The sequence below is a fragment of the Chrysemys picta genome, unplaced genomic scaffold (assembly GCF_011386835.1).
Source record: "Chrysemys picta bellii isolate R12L10 unplaced genomic scaffold, ASM1138683v2 scaf795, whole genome shotgun sequence".
Taxonomy (NCBI): Eukaryota; Metazoa; Chordata; order Testudines; family Emydidae; genus Chrysemys; species Chrysemys picta.
Genome location: NW_027053502.1, coordinates 3,047 through 24,084, shown reverse-complemented (window position 1 = coordinate 24,084; position 21,038 = coordinate 3,047). Strand labels below are relative to the sequence as shown.

General features: G+C 47.2%; 1 long non-coding RNA gene across 1 annotated transcript; it reads right to left on the bottom strand.

Annotated features, from left to right (window-relative positions):
* Nucleotides 1-10,653: 10,653 nt before the first annotated feature.
* LOC135979381 (uncharacterized) lies at nt 10,654-14,841 on the bottom strand. Its single transcript, XR_010596707.1, has 2 exons — nt 14,158-14,841; nt 10,654-11,874 (listed from the first exon to the last, which is right to left on the bottom strand). It is a non-coding gene; the product is annotated as an uncharacterized LOC135979381 (long non-coding RNA).
* Between the last annotated feature and the right edge of the window lie 6,197 nt (nt 14,842-21,038).

Genomic DNA, 21,038 nt, shown 5'->3' with positions numbered 1-21,038 from the left:
TGGCTTCTCTGGTACACTTCCAGGGCACAGGCTCCTAATTCCACTTCCCAGAAATAGGACCAGACGACCTAGCTGTCTTAAGCACCCAGGCCAGCACTGACCCCGCAGACTGAAACACACCCTTTTCCCAAAGCTTCAACATTGTGGGCACTCTGGGTACACAGTTCACCTCTTCAATGATATGTAGTAGTTGAACACAGACACACAGACTTTACAAGGGTTCCCAAAAACCACTCTCTGTTGGCAAGCACAATAAGTATACAGATCTGGACAAAAAAATAATAAAACCCTATACGCAATTCCCTGCCTCAATTTCCTCACCACTCTTGGAGCATAGCATTGAATTGTATTGGCAAAAACATGCTGCACTCTGGATAGGCATTCTAGTGTTACATTCCCAAAGACTCAGCATTCAAAGACTCAACTGAGTCTAACTGGAAAATAAATGCAGAGGCTATTCATGGAACAACCATATTTGGTGGAGTGGGAGTTTTGAGCCTGTCTATTGAGTGGTGGGACAATCAGTGGTTCTAGAACTTTTAGACACAGAAGTTCATTCCTAGAGTTGCATGCTCAGCTCACCCCACTCCCCCAGCACAGAAACAGCAAGGCGAGAGCTGCCCTTACAGTGGGGAAACAAGTGGTGATTGCCCTATGGAATCTTACACCACCAGTTTGCTATCAATTAGTGGGGTAATCAATTTGGTGTTACAAAAAAAGATCAATGGTAAGGACACTCATCACTGAGGTATGCAAGACAAAAAAGCATCCCCATTCTGTGCTCCCCCTTCCCAGCTTCTGAGCATATTAAAAAAAAGGTACCTTCAAAATTTATGCAGGCTTTGGTAGGTCAGAAGGGACACGTTACTGACAAACACTGGCTGGTTCAGAGAAATTCAGGACAACCACGGCTTTAGAAACACTGTGCTTTTTGACATATTGAAAGCAGACTCCCCACTCCATCCAACTGGAATTAATGACATTTCTGTGCCAATCATAGTTTATGGAAACTGCCTACCTTTAATTCTCTGGCTTAAGAAATCATCTACTAGCAAGCTAGACAGAAACAAGGAAAGATTTGACTCTCACCTGTGCAGCTGAAGAAGGAATGTGAAGTGGGCAGAGTTGGAAGACAACAGGATAGGTGGAGGGGTCTCATGCCAAAGCTCCATATCAACAAGTAAAACATTCTCAGTTCTTATGCAATGCACCGCATGCAGCACTATCTGAGAGACCCTATTGCCAGGGTGGATGAGTGAGGTGGACGGGCTGGATCTAAAATAGACTAGCTAACAGTTGCATTGCTAACACAGTTCAGTTAAAGGAAGCCTTAAAAGCTTACTTCGACAGTAGGAAATGGCCTAATCCTGTTTCTATGAAACTATTAATAGAACAGGTGTGTTTTCTGTGATATACATTACTTTTAAGGAATTTGTTATTGAAGTATGGAAAATGACTGGACTAATTGACAGTTATTTCAATCAGCATAGTACAGGTGGTGTATTTCTAGACTCAATAAAGGCTAGCACTTCTGTAATATACATGCATTGACTTTTTTTTTCCTTTTTTTTTTTTTAAGAGGTATGGAAGCCTTTCTGGTTATATTACTTTCTAGCACCGCAATACCAAAAAGTCACAATAAAGTTGCACCAACTTTCAAGTATGTACGTTATTACCACCACGGCATGCTAGACATACAAAAAAAAAAGATAACTTATAATTGACTTTACTAGCTATATAATTTGACTAGGTACAAGTACAACACGCAGCCTGGATGTCAGTGCATCACAGATGACTGTACGTGTAATCAAAGTTCTTTGTTCCCTGACATGTTGTCCATGGGAGTAGAAAACACCAGGAACTGACACAAGGGGATGAGGTGTCTATATCCCTGCCAACACCCCATATTTATCCATGCTTTGGAGTGGGTGAACTAATGCAGTGAGATTCTTAATCAATAATTGATCAACAATTCATTTGAGCAGCTGGGTCAGCAGCAGCAGCATTTATTTTTGATTTTTGTCCTCCCTCCCTTCAGCAGCAGTTCACACCCCTGCCTCATTGCCCTTGCATTTCACTTTTAGACCTGCATAACCTCACAGAGCATGTCCTTCTCTGTGCGCTTCCTCTTGGCTCTGACAGTGACCAGACAGCTGTGGAGGTGTTAGGGAGAATCTTGAGGAGAGCCCCACTATCAAGGTTAGTGATAAACACAGAACTGTTAGGTGGAGAGGAAGGGAGGCAGCCTTCCCTGACATAACTGTCGCAGCTACTCAGATTTTCCCACCCTGTACAGCATAACTATGTGGATTGCCTCCAAATTACTAAAGCATAATGAGTGCTAGACCTTACATGAAGAGTAGATCAGGATTTCTTAACCCAATGCCTTGGGGAGGGGATGGGGTTCATTCTGATATAGAAAAAGGATAGTATTTCATCAAGACAACTGCACTTATTTCAGGAAGTCATGCTCCTTGATGAGCCCAAAGTGACAAAGAAAGAGCTGTTTAAGAGGTCTTAGTCTGCCCATGGAAGTATGCAGTCATGCTGTTTTCTGCAATGATCCCCCTCAGAGGTCCTGGAAAAGTGGCACGGGGATGTGCCATATCACGGTGGGCTGGCCAAAGCGTATCTTCAACATAATGTTTGGGCAAGTCTTACATACTACTCACTGAAAAAAAGTTCTGTGAAATTGTGCCCACAAACCAGAAAGCTTTGTGTGTAAAAATTAACAGGCTGCTCTGTCTGTACCTCAAAGTACCACAAGACACCAACTGATGGAGCGCCAACTCATGTGTGTTTACTTGCTTCCGTTCTCGGCCTCTGCTATTGATGCAGTTAGAACCTTCCCAGTAAAAATCGTTTTCAGTCGTTTATTTAATGCGATAATCACTTTCACCTACCATAATCTCCCTTCACCCAAGGAGGAAACATATTGGTGCGTGTCATGGCTAGGTATGAAATAGCCCCAGGCTGTCACCCGCCTTGCTGTATCCCTCCTTGTTGTCCCGCTCCTGGTCAGGGCCAGATACCTCTTGTTCATCCATTGCTCCAGGGAGGGATTTCTTTCTCCTCACCAGAACACACAGAGTATCTACAGAGTTAAAAGGAGGAGGTAAGGTCCTTCCAGAATATAGCACCCAGCTCACTATGACAGAGGTCATGTAAAATGTAGCAGGGAACAGGAACAGGTGGCGCTGTGAAGAAACACGCTGGCATATAAAAGTGAGGTAAGGACAACTTCCAGGTCACTGCAGAAGCGCGGGCGCCGCTTCTCCCCCTCCCTCCCAGGTGCCCAAGCCTGGGAGGGAGGGGGAGCAGCGGCGTGCGAAATGGCCGCTTGGGATCTCCCCCTTCCTCCCAGGTTTGAGAGCCTGGGAGGAAGGGCAAGTAGCGGCGCGCGAATCAGCTGTTTCGCGCGCCATGGCAACAGGAGCGGAGGTGAGCTAGGGCGACCGGGGCACCTTTTTAGGGGCGGCATTCTGGCGCCAGCCATGCTGCCCCTAAAAATGTGCCGCCCCAAGCACCAGCTTGTTTTGCTGGTGCCTAGAGCCGGCCCTGGTGGGAAGGCCATTGTTAAGCAGATGGTCAAGAAGGGAGGAACGAAGACACTTATCAAGATTTGTTGATGCCAAAGAACCATCAACACGTATCCATGATTGAGGAAGGGCAAATTGACAACCCTGAGGTGAAGGCTGGCACCCCTAAGGACAACTGATTAAATCGGAACCAGGACAGGATGACTCTCTTGGAGGTGTATTGGAATGTTTACATCAAAAGATACACCAATTAAGAAGTAACCCGGTCACAAAGTGACACAGCAAAATCCATAGACTTCAACAAAGAAAAAGGAGTATAAGAAGAGGGTGCTTGGCCATAAGACTTTGGGGGTTCGTCTTGCCACACTCCCGGAGCATTGGATCGCGACCGACAGAGCCCTGCTCCCCTCTGCGACCAATCTGGCTGGCCACTAGATTGATCCAGACTCTGGACTGATAACTATAAACATCAACTGGCAGGACTGTGTGCACAGTATGTGTGTGTGTGAGAGACAGGGCCGGCTCCAGGCACTAGTCGAGCAAGCTGGTGCTTGGGGCGGCAGCTAGTAGGAGGCGGCATTCGGCCCAATCGTAGGGCGGCACGGCTGCTTTTTTTTGTTTGTTTGTTTGTTCCGCTCCAGCCGCTGTATAGGGGGCGGCGGCGCAGAGGACGGGAGCGCCCTGCAGCAAGCCCAGCAGGGCAGTCCGCGTCCTTCCCTCCCAGCCGACCGGAGCGGTGCGGAGCCTCCCAGCAGGGGGCATGGCGGGAGGGGCCGTGTGGCAGCGCCCCGCTGAAGCCCTGGGCACCCCCCTTCTCTCTCTCTCCCCCCCGCTCCCTCCCCCTGCCCCTGCTAGCAAGGGCAGGAGTCCCCCTGTACCCTGGCTCTGGCCGCGCCGCAGGTTTTTTTTTTTTTTTGCTTGGGGCAGCCAGAAAGCCAGAGCCGGCCCCGGTGAGAGAGATTGAAAAGCATATGCTAACTGTTGTAGTCTCAATAAATGCGGCGTGCTGCCTTCTTCCCTATAACGATCCCTTGTGCTTCTTATAAGTATAACAATTTTGTGGGACTCAGGAACCTTGTTTTAGGCACCCAGGTTTGAAAATTTTGGCCACAAACTCAAACGTCTATTTAAATATGGAGTACATTTAAAGTAAGATAAAGTGGACAAAGACAGTAATTTGACAGTCATTTACATGTCTAAGCAAAATAATACTTAAATGGGATAACAGCCACACTTCAGTTAAAGCAGAACAGTTTGGTCTCACCTTTTAAGTTCTTGTTCTAGTCTTTCAATTTGTTTCTTGCTTGAAGTTAGTTGTCCCGCTTGATAATTAACTTGTGATTCTTTTACTTGAAGGTCACATGAAATTTTATGCTTTGTTTTCTCAAGATTATCACACAATTCCATCAAGCTCTGGTTTTCTCTTTTTAGTGTTGCTCCTTCATTTTTTTCCATTTTCAACCTAATTTAATTAGTCAATTATAATATATATATATATAAAGATTTTGATCAAGCCTGGGAATACACATCTTTATTCAGAGTGAAGCGTGGAGAGCACTTACAAAATAAACAATTTCTGCTTTATAAAAAAGCGGTATTTGAATATTTTTATTCACTACTTTTCAAAGCCCTGACAGCACTGAACATTTTAGTTACACGCAAAGCTATATTGCTATTCTACCAATATCCGTATCGCAAGGCTTCCCTGTGTAACATTTAAAATCAAAATACATAATCACCACAAGTCATTTAATTTCCACCTAGGTATTAATATTAAAATGATTTCTCTAATCAGTGGCCCCACACCTGTTCTTGGAAGAGTTTATTGGCTATAAAAAGCACCTATCCTGACCAGTAAAGCGCTTACAGCCCTTGCACATCATCAGAAGAGCTAAACTTAAAAGCCATATGACTCTGATCATCATTTTGCTCCTCTCCCTTCAAATCTGTCCATGTTAGCAACCAGTATTTCCAGAATGACTAGAGTAAGAGATCAATGCTCAAGTTGCGTTTCCTCAAGATAGCAGCTGGAACAGCCATGTCTGATTTGAAGGAGGGATGCAAGATAGTAATCAGAATAATGCAATTTCAAGATCCTCTCTCTCATGATCTGTGTTGCGTTATGTAGCATTGGAAAACAGATTTGATATCCCCAGCCTTTGCAAAGTATACGGCATACATTCCTATCCCTGACAGTTTATGAGATACTGGACTTAGAATGGTCCCAAAAAAGTACTACCAGAGCAAGAGGCTAGTGACAGTTTAAGACTGAATACACAGCAAGGCCTGGATAGTGGGATAGTGTCATTTCCCTTCACTACTTTACACAGGTGTCAATCACCGCTCACAGGGTGAGTATTAGCACAAAAACTGTTAGTGAGTAGTCTACATTTTACCGGTATGTCAATTTTTTGATGGCAGCAATGATGTTATGCAGACATTAATCTTATCAGCTATCAACCTAGGTGTTATGGCTTTTTTGTGACTAAAGCCCTGATTAAATTGGAAGCTCTGTACCTAAGAGTTATGTCCTTTTAGCTCAAGCGATAGCAGGCTGTGCTACAATGATGAAGGTTTGGGGTTCAAACTATGCTGATGATGCTTAAGTGGGGGATTCTTACTGTTGTCCATAATATTTTTAAATGTTTAAGTCAAGATTTCTCTAAAAGATCTGCTCTAGGAATTATTTCTGGGAGGTTCTGTGACTTGTGTTATATAAAAGATCAGAATGGATGATCACAGTGGTCCCTTCTGGCCTAAGAATCCATGAAAATAAAAGCAGCAATTTTTAATAAGCCATTACAATAGAACGTACTCCAATATTTTAAAACCACCACGCTCAGATAGAGAAGTTGGTGTAAATTCTGAATGAGCCTGTTGTTGGGTACAAAAAAAGTTGAGCTAATCGTTCACAAAATACCAGTGAGTATCTGATATGAGAAACTGGGTGCAAATTATCAACATGACCATTTCGGTATGTTTACAAAAATTATATTTTTATATAGTGTTCACAGATGTCCATTTGTAGAAATAATTTGTTTTACAAAGCACCCTGTACAATCAATTTATCAAAACAATTTACATAAAGGTATTTAAAAAAAAATACTTTTTCCACTGTGCCTCATAAGATTAACGTTTGCACAGCATTCTAGATGCATTGTATAAGTGACTGTTTGCTATTACCGTAACACCTAGGAGCCCTCGTCATGGACCAGTACCCCACTGTGTTAGGCGCTGTACAAATAGAACAAAAAGACGGTCCCTACTCCAAAGAGCTTACAATTTAAGTACAAGACAAAGAAAAAGGGGAGAGTACAAGGAAACAATGAGACACCATTGGTCACTAGGATAGGCAGCTTGCGTACTGAGACCACAGCTTAACTGTTGTCAAGTTTTTTGTAGGCATCACAGCAAAGGAGAGTTGTAAGGAGGACTTTGAAAGAAGATGAGGTGACTTTGCAGATGGTTATGGGGGGCTCTTCCCAAGCACAAGTTGACAGCATGGGAGAAAACACAAAGGTGAGTGTTTAAAAATTTAACAAAATGTATGTGTTATGGGCCAGTCAGAGGCGGGAGTTGACATTTCAATAGTGAATGAAAAAAAGGATGCCTAGGTTGGGGTAGGCCATGAAGGAGCTAGGAAGTGAAGACAAGCAGCTTGTTTGTTGCAACAGGAATGGAGGGGCGCCGAGAGAGATGACGTGGTCAAAGTGACAGGCAGGGGAATCTTTGCAGCAGCACTCTGAATGGATATGAGCAGAACAAAATTGTATTAAAAGTTACATGGTGCATTAAGACTATGACCTTCTGCTTCTGCTTTTGCAAAGCTGCCGCCAGCGATTCAAGCTGAAACTGTCTTTTCTGTCGTTCTTTTTTAAGCTTGTCTAGTTGACTTTCAAGCTCTTGAATCTTCTGAAGGGCCCTCGTGGAAAGGCCTTTTACCACTCTTCCGCAACCCAGCTCATTTTATATCAGCTTTTTTCCTTCATACAAAGTGTACATCACTGAACCTGAATCATACGAACTTGTAAAGACTTTGGACAAGTCATAGAATCATAGAATATCAGGGCTGGAAGGGACCTCAGGAGGTCATTTAGTCCAACTCAAAGCAGGACCAATTCCCAACTAAATCATCCCAGCCAGGGCTTTGTCAAGCCTGATCTTAAAAACCTCTAAGGAAGGTGATTCCACCACCTCCCTAAGTAACCCATTCCAGTGCTTCACCACCTCCTAGTGAAAAAGTTTTTCCTACTATCCAACCTAAACCTCCCCCACTGCAACTTGAGACCATTACTCCTTATTCTGTCATCTGTTACCACAGAGAACAGTCTAGATCCATCCTCTTTGGAACCCCCTTTCAGGTAGTTGAAAGCAGCTATCAAATCCCCCCTCATTCTTCTCTTCTGCAGACTAAACAATCCCAGTTCCCTCAGCCTCTCCTCATAAGTCATGTGCTCCAGCCCCCTAATCATTTTTGTTGCCCTCCTTCCAATTTTTCCAAATCCTCCTTGTAGTGTGGGGCCCAAAACTGGACACAGTACTCCAGTTGAAGCCTCACCATTGTGCAATAGAGGGGAATGATCACGTCCCTCGATTTGCTGGCAATGCCCCTACTTACACAGCCCAAAATGCCGTTAGCCTTCTTGGCAACAAGGGCACACTGTTGACTCATATCCAGCTTCTCATCCACTGTAACCCCTAGGTCCTTTTCTGCAGAACTGCTGCCTAGCCATTCGGTCCCTAGTCTGTAGCAGTGCATGGGATTCTTCCATCCTAGTGCAGAACTCTGCACTTGTCCGTGTTGAACCTCATCAGGTTTCTTTTGGCCCAATCCTCTAATTGGTCTAGGTCCCTCTGTATCCTATCCCTACCCTCCACCGTATCTACCACTCCTCCCAGTTTAGTGTCATCTGCAAACTTGCTGAGAGTGCAGTCCACGCCATCCTCCAGATCATTAATGAAGATATCGAACAAAACCGGCCCCAGGACCGACACTTGGGGCACTCCACTTGATACCGGCTGCCAATTAGACATGGAGCCAAGTCATCCAAGGTGGCACCAGAAAAAGAGATAACATCCTACCAGCAGACCAAATTGCTTGCCATTTGCTACAAAGAAAGAAGTTTTCTTACAACAGTTGACAGCAGTCACAAGAAAAAACAGTGCAACAGGAGTCAGAAGATGCTAAACAAAGACCTGCACACAAACAGACAGTTTTCCAAAGAGGAGTGTGCACAAGAGGGCTTGAGAAACAGTGACCTGCTGGCACTTGCTATGGAGTGTCTGCCGCAAATCTATTCCTACTGGCCAGTGACCTGTGCAGGCTGGGGCCAGCACAGCACACTTCCTGTGAGCACAGGCGGCCTGCTATGGGCCCCGCTTACACACGCAGCTGAAGCCAGGGCTGCAGCGGGTGGCTCAGGGAGGTTGATCTCTACCAGGGGTGGGCAAACTACAGCCTGCGGGCCACATCCAGCCCACAAGACCGTCCTGTCCGGTGCACCCGAGCTCCCGGCCAGGTAGGCGAGCCCCGGCACTTCCCCCGCTCCCCCTCCCCTGACCGCCCTCCCCTTGAGTCTCCACCCCATCCAATGCCCCCTGTTCTCTGACTGCCCCCCACCCTGCCATTTGCCGTAGGCAGTCACACCGCAGGGGTATGCATATGGGTCGGGGCAGTCAGGGGACAGGGAGCAGTTGGATAGGGCGTGGGAGTCCTGGGGGACCTGTCAGGGGACGGAGTCCTGGGGGGGGCAGTTAAGGTGGGGGGGTCACTAGAGGGGGCAGTCAGGGGACAAGGAGCGGGGGGGGTGGATGGTCGGCTATTCTGAGGGGGCCAGTCAGGGGGCGGGAAGTCAGAGGGGGTGGATAGGGGCAGGGGCCAGGCTATTTGGGGAGGCACCGCCTCCCCTACCCAGCCCTCCATACAATTTTGAACCCTGATGTGGCCCTCAGGCCAAAAAAAAGTTTGCCCCCCCTGAGCTAGACACCTGGGAAAGAATTCTCTCTAGTAACTCATAGCCCTCCCCGTCTAGTGCTATTGGAGATATTTGCTAATAGCCATTGCGGATGGGCCATATGCCATTGTAGGCAATTGCATCATACCATCTCCTCCGTGCATTTAGCAAGCTCAGTCTTAAAACAAGTTAGGATTTTTGTCCCCCACTACTCCCCTTGGAAAGATGTTCCAAAACTTCACTCATCTGATGTAAAGCCCTACATGGGACTATTTTTTTAATCCCACTCCCATCCTGCCTCCAATATCTACTCCCACCTGCTCCTGCATTGTTTCTTTTATATTTATCCCACTCCCAGCTGCAAAAAACTTAGATTCTGCAAATCCCACAAGAGAGACAGATTCTCCCGTGCTACCAAAAAAACCAACCCACCACGATTGGTTAATATGTTAGTTATATATATAAATGCTAATATGCTTCTCAGACTAGGCCTCTGGTCATCCTAGTAACTCTTCTCTGCACCTGTTCCAGTTTGATTTCATCTTTCTTAAACATGGGAGACCAAAACTGCACACAGTATTCCAGATATGGTCTCACCAGTGCCTTGTATAACAGTACTAACACTTCCCTAACTCTACTGGAAATACCTCGCCTGATGCAGCCTAGAATTGCATTAGCCTTTTTTACAGATGCATCATATTGACAGCACATAGTCATCCCTGTCTTTCTCCTCTTCTGTTGCTTCCAACTGATACGTCCCCAGTTTATAACAAAAATTCTAACTGTTAGTCCCTAAGTGCATGACCTTGCACTTTATACCACTACATTTCATCTCATTCCTATTACTCCAATTTTCAAAGTCATCCAAATTTTCTTGTATGACATTCCAGTCCTCTCTGTATTGGCAATACATCCCAATTTTGTGTCCTCCACAAATTTTACTAGCTCATTCCCACTTTTTGTGCAAAGGTCATTAATGAAAATGTTAAATAAGATTGGTTCCAAGAATGATTCCTGAGGAACTCAACAACTCCTCCAGCCTGACAGTTCACTTTTCAGTATGACCAGTTGTAGTCTCCTTTTACCCGACTCCTTACCCACCTTTCGTTCTTGTATTAATCCCCATCTTCTCCAATTTAACTAATCATTTCTCCTGTGGAATTGAATCAAATGCCTTACTGAAATCCAGGTAGATTACATCTAATGCATTTCCTTTGTCTAGAAAATCAGTTATCTTCTCAGCGATCTCCTTTTTGTAAAAACATGTATTTTATCCCAATTGCCTTTTTTACCTCTATGTCTTTAACTACTTTCAAAATTGCATACAATTGAGGCCAAACTAAAAGGCCTGTACTTTCCCAAATCACATTTTTTCCCCTTTCTAAAATAGAAGTATTACATTTGCAATTCTCCAGTCATAAGGTACAACCCCTGAGTTCACGGTGCCATTTGAAACACCTGAGAATATGATGAGCCAGATCATGAGGTGGTATAAGCTGACTTCAACGGAGTGATGCTGATTTCTATCAGCTGAGGATTTAGCCTTTCGATGTTGAAATTAAAAAAAAAACAAGATTTGTAATGGCAATAGCTAGCTAATATTATTTTGCTGTATTTAAAACAAAAAACTGTGGAAATAAACGTCCAGCTAGAAGAGAGAATTGTTTGCTAAAGTAATGATAAATCTGAACTTTCTTAAGGTAATGGTTGGCAATGCTCTGCTTTCCCAATATAGACAAAGCAAGTAAGGCTCAATCAATACACCCATTCCTTTGTGAACTATTAAATTGTACATAGTGCTAATGAATAGTCATTTAATTAGCACAGGAGCCTTCAATTTAAAAGTTGTCTATAATGCACACTGAATATAAACAAAAATTAGCAATGACTTTTCAGCTGAAGCCTCATTTAAAAATGCTATTGCCAACTTTTCTGTCTTAAGTTAGCCTTCTTGCTACATTTGCAGCTCAAATGCTGATACAGCGGTGTCCCATTTATTACAGAACCATTGCTATAGAAGAATTCATTCTTCTAAAACATAGGAACAAGTTACTTTTTTGCATGAATGACCTGAATTAGTTCATCGAGCTCCGATGCATTCACACAGGAACGCTCAGATACAAACGTCTGCTTCTGAATCACAATGGTGGCTCTTTGGGAAGTTTCACGTGGCTGCTCCAGGGCTTTGAAGACAGTAGCTCCAATTATTAAATATACAACAACCAGCAGAAAAATCATTGAGACAGTCTTCCATTTCATAACATTAATAGCCGAATCACATTCCTCTCGTGACGAGAGCACTGTGGGTTTTGTAGAAAACAATAGCCGTGGTTTGGAGTTCTGAGTGGCAGATTTGGGATCCAGCAAGTCAGGTGCCGCCACTAATAAAACAGAAAAAGAATGTTAACGCCCACAGCGTTGGACAGAGGTGTACACCCTTCTTGCCAGGAGGTTACAGAGATCCTATTAATTCAAAATAGAGTTCATAGATAGCTGTGTTATAAATGCATTTCACTTGTACACCATGTTATATTACTACAGAATGACTGGTTTCAGCTACTGCTAGGACTAATAATATGCTATTTATATGAACACACATGCATGCATACACACACTTGCATTGTTTACTATATATATGTCCTCTATAAATACTCTGCAAGTGTAGTTCTAACATGCAGTATTTTCCCTATTTTCTTCTGTTCCTTTGAATCAGTATAAAAAGATATTTTTCTGTAGAGCGTCCTCACATCTTGAACAATCTTAGGCATTGCTAATATGCTTCTCAGACTACATTTTAGTCAGCGTTAAAAAACTATCAGGAAAACAGGACTCTTTCCTTAAGTCTTACATACCCTCAACTCTGCATTCAGACACTCATTAGAATATTTGCAGTTCACTTTCAAATTCCCACACAGGTAACTATAAAAATGATTCATTATTAATTCTAACACTTTGAAAGTGTTGGCTAAACCCTTTTAGGAAATACCAGGAACACATGCGCATGCCTGTTGGAAAAGTCAATCATCTTATTATAGGATATTTGATTGTTTACTGCTACAAGAAACCCACTGGCGCAGTAATGATCACCTGCGTGTGTTGTCGAGTGGCCCCATAACGCATGTGATTACAAGTAAATACACTAGTAATTATATAAGAATAATCCACATCACGTACACTTAAAGGTCCCCTGAGGGAAGATTTCAACAACAATACAATATTTAAAATTATTAATATATTTTGAATGGCTGCAACACCACTTTCAGCTGTTGTGAGGAAAGCCTACTTCTAAATGTAGATTCAAAAGTCTCTCTCCCAGGTCTCTGGAAGCTGGGAATGCCCCCAGAGGAGGAAGGGAGTGTCATTTTCCACAGGGATAGGATCTTCTCTTGAACACCCGCTGGAGGTTAACCTACAGGGTTACAGGAACTCTCATTCAAAAAGAATCATGCAATACAGGTCAGAAGAAAGGCAGACCTAGGAAATTAATATACTGGACCTGAACCCGGGGGGGGGGGGAGGAGGGAGGGGAGGGTTAGAGGATGAAAAGGCAGCCCCAAATGAAAAAGCTCCGCTCGTGCCTCGGTGCACGGCTATGAAATAGTTACTGTTCAGCTACTAGAAAACTAGAATCTGGTTCTAACTAACTGGGAGCACCAGATCAGCATGCAAATACCCTTCAAGTGTAGTGGGCATGGAACACTGTATGAAGCTATTGATATGCCCCTGGACAAAAATCGATGTGTGAGGCTAAGTCTGGGAAGGACGCCTGATTTAATAACTGCTCCTTCAAGCTGTGCTCTCTCCTCGGATTGACACGACTTGTGATGGGGGGGGAGGGGAGAGCCATCACGTTTTCTTTCAGTCAGAGCTCTGCTTGCCAGTGGGAATTTTTCCTATTATATTATCACGACCCTCTGTCCAAACCCAAAACTGGGGGCACCTCAGGCTACGCCAAGCCTCATGCTGTAGACTAGGAAACTGCTCCTCTTTCTGCCTGGCTTCGACAATTGCAGACAGACACACACACATCCTAGCACCATGAAGAAGGGCAGACCTGCCCCCCCAGTTCTCCTGCTACACTCCCCCTGCAGCCCGCTGAATGCAGCTAACAAAGGCGAACAGGACGGCTGTGAGGCGCCCTAAACTGATCCACCCAGTGATGCTCTGCATCCCTCCCATCAACTTCCCCAGCCTCCTGCTGACACCCATCTATAATGCAGTTGACAAGGACGTTTTCACACCCCCGAGAGGAGCAAAGCATGGACGCTCCAGCCAGAACGGGCCCTGGCCCCTTTCCTCTCCCCCTCTCCCCAGCAGCCAGCTCGCAAAGATGTGCTGGATGTAAAGCGCTTGCAAAAGACATAGTTGCAGAGCGGGGTTTGGCCGGCGAAATGGTCCGGGTGGGAGCCCAGAGCCCAGCCTGACCCTCCCGGTCAGGGGGAGCTACACCCACCTTAGACAAAGGAGAAGTGTTAGAAACAAAAGCCAGGCGGGTGTTTAACCGAGCGTGCAAAATCTGGGAGGGAGGCACAGGAAGGAAAGGGGTGAAGAGGGACTGAGCAGCCCTGAGTCCCTCCTGCGAGGAGGCATTGGGAAAGCAAGGGAGCATGCAGCATTCAGACAGACTTTGATCTAGAAACGCACGCTATTGTGCCAGTACTCACTTCTTATTTACAGACCCGGCGCCCTCTCCTCGCTTCACGGGCAGGCATTTTTTTCACGGCTTGTGTAGGTGCCGTTTGACCAAATGGAAAAAGAAAGAGAGAGAGAGAAAAGGACCAGACCCAGGGCGGATTTGCTGCTGCTGAGCTCAGATTCCACGCGGAGCAGAGCCTGGCATTCTCCCTGTCACTGGAGGGATGTGAACGATCACAGTGTGTGTGAGAGTGAGAGAGATCACCCTGTGAGAGAGAGGGAGAGGGTGTGCGTGTGAGATCACCCTGTCTCTTTGTGTGATGGCCCTGGCTGTGTGTGTAAGAATCTTACAGAAAGATCACCCTATCTGTGGGTGTGATCACCGTCTGTGTGTGTGAGACTCACTCAGGCGCCAGGTGCGTGTATCAGCCTCTTTCTGTGTGTGGCTGCCAGTCCCTGAGGTGAGTCTGTCACAATCTCAGTGTGTCTGTGTCTTTCGGTGGGGTGTGTGTGTGTGTATATATCCACATCCCTCCCTCTGTCAGTGTGGGCGGGGGCCTGTCTACTCTCAGCCCCGGTGCCTGGTTCTCATGCAGTGTCTGTGCCCCCGCTCTGTCACTTGGTCTCAGGCACCAGGCATGGGGTGCCTGACTCTGGGTGCAGTTGTGTGCTTCGAGAACTCTGTGTGTGTGTGGGTGTGTGTCCTTGCTCTCCGCTTGTGTGTGTGTGTGTGTGTGTGTGTGTTGGCGCCCGCTCCCCTCCTCATTCTCTTTCCCCCAGTGTATCCCAACTGCTGGGTGCATCTCCCCCACCCTCCCTCCCTCTACCCAGCCTGCTCCAGCACCAGGGGCAGCTGCACCCTCATCTCGGTGAGCTGCTCAGCATTTCTTCCCGGCCCCTTCGCTCGGCAGCGCAAGAACTAGGCTGAGGCAGATGCTGCAGGGATGAAGGGGGGAAAAGAGGGTTAAGAGAAAAGGTCCATGCAGGAAAGATAAATCCCAAACTGGTGGGCGCTGACTTTGGAGCTCCCGGGGGAGAGCAATGGGGTGGAAGAAAAGCCAACAGCCTGAGTCCACGCATGAAAAAAGTGGGAGAGATGTTTGGCAAAGATAGGGGTAGGAACAAATTGGTCTGTAATATTGGTATGCCGTCCTTGACAAACCCAACAAAATGCATGGTTAGACTGGGCTGTTGGTTCAGAAGAACCTGCTGTTGCAGATGATGGGGGGTGGGGGAGAGGCATGGTGCAGCGGTTGCCTCCTGTAATTCCTGCCTCTTTTTCTTGGGGGACAGAGATATGAAGTTCTGATAGCTGGGAGCCTGCTGGGGCCAGAACTGCTTCCTAGTTGTCACCGATATGTAGATTCCAAGCAACTTCAGTGTTGCCCTGGAATGTTTTAGACTATGCAGCCTATCGTCCATGTTTTCCAAAAAGGAGACCCCCCCTCAAAGGACAAGACGACTGCAGCCACAGATCTCTCCTCATAGATATGGCAGATGCCATGTATCATGCTAATGAGTCTGCCACATCCAAGCTGTCCTGGAGAGCTGTCCTTGCCACGAGCTTGCCCTCCTCTGCCATCAGAGTGAACTCGCGTCTCGAGTCTGCCTTTCTCGGGAGGTGTGCTCTGTACTGATGGTGTCACACTCAGAGTACTCTCTGAACCTGATGGCTCCACTGGAGGGCAAAGGGCCACCCCGATAAGGAGACACTTAAGTTTCACTGCTCTCTCTTTTAAAGCAAGGCTTAAACCCTCTACAAAAGTGTAACACTTGTCACTAATATGGAGCGCCTCCAAACACTTTAGGCAGTTGGGATGTGGGTCACTGCTGACAATGGCCTGGCACATGACCAGCAGGACTTGAACCCCAGAGAGTGAGGTATGTCTCCAGCACAAGTCCAGGTACCATGAATCAAATTTGGTCCAAAAAGGACCTAAAAACTGAAGCCTATCACTAACTGTACATTATATCTAACTAACTACTAGCCACTAAATGACAAAACAGACTATATACAGAAAGAGTGCGGAAAATGAACTTGTGACTTATTTATTTAACATTTGCATATTCGCCGAGCCAAGAAATAGCATTCTTAATGGCCAAGTGGAGTTCTCGGAGCCCGCCTCTAAATTTGGCTAGCGGGCACTCCTCGACAACACGTATCATTGTTTGATCTGCACCACAGCTGCAGCTTGGATTGTCTCGAAAACCCCAACAGTGCTGGTTGGCTGCACAGAGGCCTTGCCCAGTCTGGAATCAGTTAAGAAGGGCCCACTGACAACGTCGCAAAGCGGGGAGCATGGGCAGTAGGGTCTGTGACGGGAATTGATTGGTGTTTGATGTTAAGCATCAGTCTTCCCACCACAAGGCCTCTGCAGCCATGTTCTGCCATGAAAGAAGCATAGCTGGTGGGCTAAAAATAGTGATAGCAAGCCTGGGAGCACTCCAACAGTAGTCACTCATGGCAAGAAGAAACTGAGGCAGGGGTGGCTCCAGGCACCAGCGCAGCAAGTGCATGCCTGGGGCGGCAAGCCACAGGGGGCGGCCTGCCGATCGCTGTGAGGGCAGCAGTCAGGCAGCCTTCGGCAGCGTGCCTGCGGGAGGTCCGCCAGTCCCGCGGCTTCAGCGGCAATTCGGCAGAGGGCACGCCGAAGGCGCGGCACTGGCAGATCACCCACAGAAACGCCGCCGAGTCCGCGTGACTGCCATGCTTGGGGTGGCAAAAAACATAGAGCCACCCCTGAACTGAGGGGATTTGGGGGAGGCTCCATCTTCTTATGCCAGCATGCAGTGGCACACAATGGCAGAGGGCAATCGAGCCACCCAGACAGGTACCGCTCAGTGAAGAAGTTCTCTGACAACTGCACATGAGTCATGCTCACAGCTAGTGGAATAAACATGTGCAATCACTCAAAGAAGAAATAATATTTGTTCCCCCAAGAACTTGTAGTGAAGAATCCCCTAGGAGATGTTCCCAAGACAGAGGGATAGCAATGATCTTTAGCTCCAGAAAATATGTTCAGTCTAATTTAGTTTTAATGTTTATAATTATGTAAACTGACAGCGACACGTATGGCATCAAGAAAGCATTGGCACAGCAACACCAAAAATCAAATACAATTCAGAGTCCTTCTCATTCAGAAGTTAGAATCACTGGGGCGGAGGGGGGAGAAGTCACTGTTTGCTCACTCTCCAGCTAGGTGTTGTTTGCATAGCCTCCAGCTAGGTGTAGACCAGGGGTCGGCAACCTATGGCACGCGTGCCAAAGACGGCATGCAAGCTGATTTTTAATGGCACAGTGCGGCCGCCGCTGGCCCCGGCAGCGGGCTGAGTGGAGCCGATGGCCAGGACCCCGGTAGGCAGCATGCCATTAAATGGCAGATTTTTAATGGCAGATTGCCATTAAAAATCCTGCCCGGCCCAGCCCCCTCTTCTCCTCCCCCTGCCTACCGCTCTCTCTGGCGGGGGCAGAAGCAAACTTGGTCCTGCCGGCTGCTGCTGTAGGGCAGGCTCCGCCGGCAGTCAAGCTTCCCTCCCCCGGCCTCTTCCCTGAGCGTGCTGCGTCGTGCCCCGCCTCCTCTCCTTCCCTGCCTCCAATGGCCCTCGCGATGGAGGGGAGAAGAGAAGCCTCAGCGCCCTCACTGCTCAGACCAGGAAGGAGGCGGAGAAGAGGCAGGAGGGGGGTGGAATCAGGGCGTATCCCTCTAGCCCCCTGCTGTGAGCTTCTCAGGGCTGGGGGCTGGGAGCACCCCTCCAATCCCAGGCTACCCCCCAGCCTTCTGCCCTGACCCCTGCACCCCCCTCACACCCCAGCCCCCTGCACCCCACACAACCCCAGCCCTGACTCTGGCACCCCCCCACACATACCCAGCCCCCTCACACCCCATGCCCTGACTCCTGTACCCTCCACATATACCCAGCCCCCCCAAACCTCATGCCCTGACTCTTACACTCTCCACATCCCACCCCCCACCCTGAGCACCAAATGGGAGCTCCTGCACCCCCCCTCACATTCCCACCTGTACCCCTTGCACCAAATGGGAGCTGCCCAGGTAAACGCTCCACACCCAAACCTCCTGCCCCAACCCTGAGCCCCCTCCCTCATTCTAGCTCCTGGCCAGACCCTGCACCCCAACCCCCAGCCTGCTCCTTCACCCCCAGCCCTGTGCTCAGTGCACCCCCACCCTCAGCTCAGTGCAGGAAGAGAGGAAGAGAATGGGCCAGAACTATTTGTGGGTAGGGCCGGGACCCCAGGCCGGCAGAGGACTGAGCGGGGCCAGCAGCCAGGACCCTGGCTGGCAGGAGCCAGCAGATGGAACCCCAGACCGGCAGCGGGCTGAGCCGCTCAGCCCGCCACCGGCCTGGGGTGCCGGCCCCCCTCAGCCCGCTGCCAGCCTGGGATTCTGGCTGCCAGCCCCTTGCCAGCCGGGGTCCCGGACGCAGGCCCCGCAGGTCCCCTGATGGCTTAGGTGAACGGAACCTTGTTTACTTTACATACAACAGTAGTTTAGTTATATAATATATAGACTTATAGAGAGAGACCTTCTAAAAAATGTTAAAATGTATTACCGGCACACAAAACCTTAAATTAAAATGAATAAATAAAGACTCGGCACACCACTTCAGAAAGGTTGCCAACCCCTGGTGTAGACTAATAGAAGCCACTTCTAAAGGCTTGTCAACATGGGCATATTCAGGAAAGTTAATCAAAATTAACTAATCCCTTCCAAAGTGAATTAAGATAAAGTGGCCTTAATTCAGTTTAATTCTAAACGAGAGGCACAGGGTAAAATGCAATTGAATCTACTTTCAATTCACACCTTTAGTTAATTTGAATTAATTTTCCTGAGTGTCCCTGTGTAGCCAAGCCCTAAAACTGACAATATGATTCAGTAATCTGAACACAATGTGATTTTCTTTAGGAACATGGGTTGTCTTCTTCCCACTGCATCACCTAGAACCCAAATCTGCCATCTCTGTCTTGCACATAACCCTGTTTTCTGTGAATGAACAGGTTTATTGCATAGTTTTGAATAAATGTGTTGGGTAAAATGTATCCCTAGGGTAACTTTGTGGAAATCAATGAAGTTAATCCAGCATGAAATTAGCCTTTATTTCCCATCCCCTCCCCCAGATTACTACGACCCACAAGAAACACATCTAGTTACATCAACAAATATATTAAGAGTTTTCTTTAGCAAAACCTGCATGTGTATATGTGTAAACTCATTACATGTAAAATAATGGAGATGCATTCATGGCATGAAGCTTGTTAATCATATGCTAATAGCTATCTTCTTAGCTGCTTGTGTCAATATGGTGACCTCAAAACTACATAGATTGTTCAATACACCACAGGTCATCTTTTGCTAGCAGAGCTCCTAATTACCGTGGAGACTGTGGATATTTAAAATAATAACAAGCTAGAGCAGTGGTTCTGAACTGATTACACATTGTGGGCCACATATGTGACCCACAATGTGTTCCCTGGGTTCAGGGGCTGGGTGGCAGGGCAGCGGCAGCCCCAATCCTCACCATGCAGGCCAGGCAGCTGCCCCAGACCTCGCAGGGCCGGGCGGCCGCCCCATGACCCAGACTCCTGCCACGCCGGGTAACAAGGCAGCCTGGCCAGAGCCCTCTGAGTCGGGCAGCAGGGCAGCTCAGACCCCTCCGTGCCGGGCAGCTGGGAACCCGGTGGACTCCGGGCCGGCCTTTAGCACACAGCTGAGCAGGGCCACAGCATAAGAGTCGCAGGGGCCCAGGGCAGAAAGCTGAAGCCCCACCACCTGGGGCTGGAGCCTGAGCAATGTAGGTTTGCAAGGTCCCCATGCAATTGCCTTGCCTGTTACCCCCTAATGCTGGCCCTGGCTTTGATACGCAAAAAAACCAGTTACTATGGCACAGATGGGCCACGGAGTTTTTATAGCGTGTTGGGCGGGGGGGAGGGGGCGGGGTCGGAGGGCTCAGAAATAAGGTTGAGAACCCCTGGTTTATTGTCTTATTGACATGGATGTAGATGAATTAGGTTGCTGAGAGGAGCAGCCACAACTCTTGTTAAAGTCCTAGGCACCTTGACTGAAATCCTCACCTTACTGATGTTAATAGGAACTCTCCCATAGATTTCAGTACTCCGTGGTATTGTGAAGAGCATCCCATTTACCTCTCTCTGAAGAAATGCAAGTATCCCATGGGACAGTCCAAAGTGATTAGGGGAATGACCTGGCCGATATTCCTTCTTGATATATATATCTGAAATTGTTGCTTTATTTGCCTACATTGGGATTAGCACTCAATATCCAAAAGTGTCAGAACTTGCTCCTTGGCAATTAAACAAGAGGCAGTAGAGTCTTTGTCCCAGACCTATTACAGTCTTTACCAGCAGACATAAGGGAGGAGTAAACAGCATACGATTTCCAGTCACTGCTATATAGAATTGATAAACTGAGCCCTAAAGTGTGAGCCTGGTTAATTTTGTGCCGGACTTGCTCAAAGCATCTAAGGGCTTGGCTACACTGAAAACTTGAAAGCGCTGTTGCAGGAATGCTCCCGCAGCAGCGCTTTGAAGTGCGAGCGTGGTAATCCATCTGGTTTAATCCTAGTAATCCACCTCCATGAGGGGATTAGCACCCAGAGCGTGTCCACACTAGCGCTTTAAAGCGCTCAGACTTGCTGCGCGCAGGGGGTGATATTTCACCCCCCTGAGCCAGCAAGTTAGAGCACTATAAAATGTAAGTGTAGCCAAGCCCTAAGGTACATTAGAGCTGCTGCAAACTGCGCTGTTTTTCCATTGACTTAGAAGGACTTGGATCCAGAATTTCAGGAGATTTGGTTCATATATGAAGATTATTTGGGCTATGAAGGACAATGTTAATTTCTCCCCACCTTGGACCATCTTAGCTCTGCTGGCTGG